Source organism: Austrofundulus limnaeus, unplaced genomic scaffold, assembly GCF_001266775.1.
Source record: "Austrofundulus limnaeus strain Quisiro unplaced genomic scaffold, Austrofundulus_limnaeus-1.0 Scaffold1549, whole genome shotgun sequence".
Classification (NCBI taxonomy): domain Eukaryota; kingdom Metazoa; phylum Chordata; class Actinopteri; order Cyprinodontiformes; family Rivulidae; genus Austrofundulus; species Austrofundulus limnaeus.
Window position 1 is genome coordinate 90,158 of NW_013953951.1, and position 692 is coordinate 90,849.

Genomic DNA, 692 nt, shown 5'->3' on the forward strand with positions numbered 1-692 from the left:
TATCTGAACATGAATCAGTTCATTATTTGATTCTTTTATTAAAACATGAATCAGTTCATTAAAATCTTTAGTTTGATTCTTTTATCTGAACATGAATCAGTTCATTATTTGATTCTTTTATTAAAACATGAATCAGTTCATTAAAATCTTTAGTTTGATTCTTTTATCTGAACATGAATAAATTTGTGAAACCCTCCCTCGCCACAGACCTGCTGGTCCGGCACAAACTGCAGCTCATCTTCGTCACCTTCACGTTCCCTCTGCTGTTTTCCAATTAAAAGCTTAATGGTGGAGGAGACAGGTCCATGTGGAGAAGGTTACTGGAGTTTTATTCTGTTCGGGTCGAGCTGGGCCCATCCCATCACATTATGTTGTTTGGGTCGAGCCGGGCCCATCCCATCACATTATGTTGTTTGGGTCGAGCCGGGCCCGTCCCATCACATTATGTGCTTCAATAAAGCTTTCTTTACGGTCAGAAATGAGCCGGACTTCATCCTGTGTTCTGTTTCAGTGCCCTCTGTCAGTCCCACAGACTGAGGGGTCCAGAGGGGTCCAGAGGGGTCCAGAGGGGCCCAGAGGGGCCCAGAGGGGTCCAGAGGGGTCCAGAGGGGTCCAGAGGGGTCCAGAGGGGCCCAGAGGGGCCCAGAGGGGTCCAGAGGGGTCCAGAGGGGTCCAGAGGGGTCCAGAGGGGC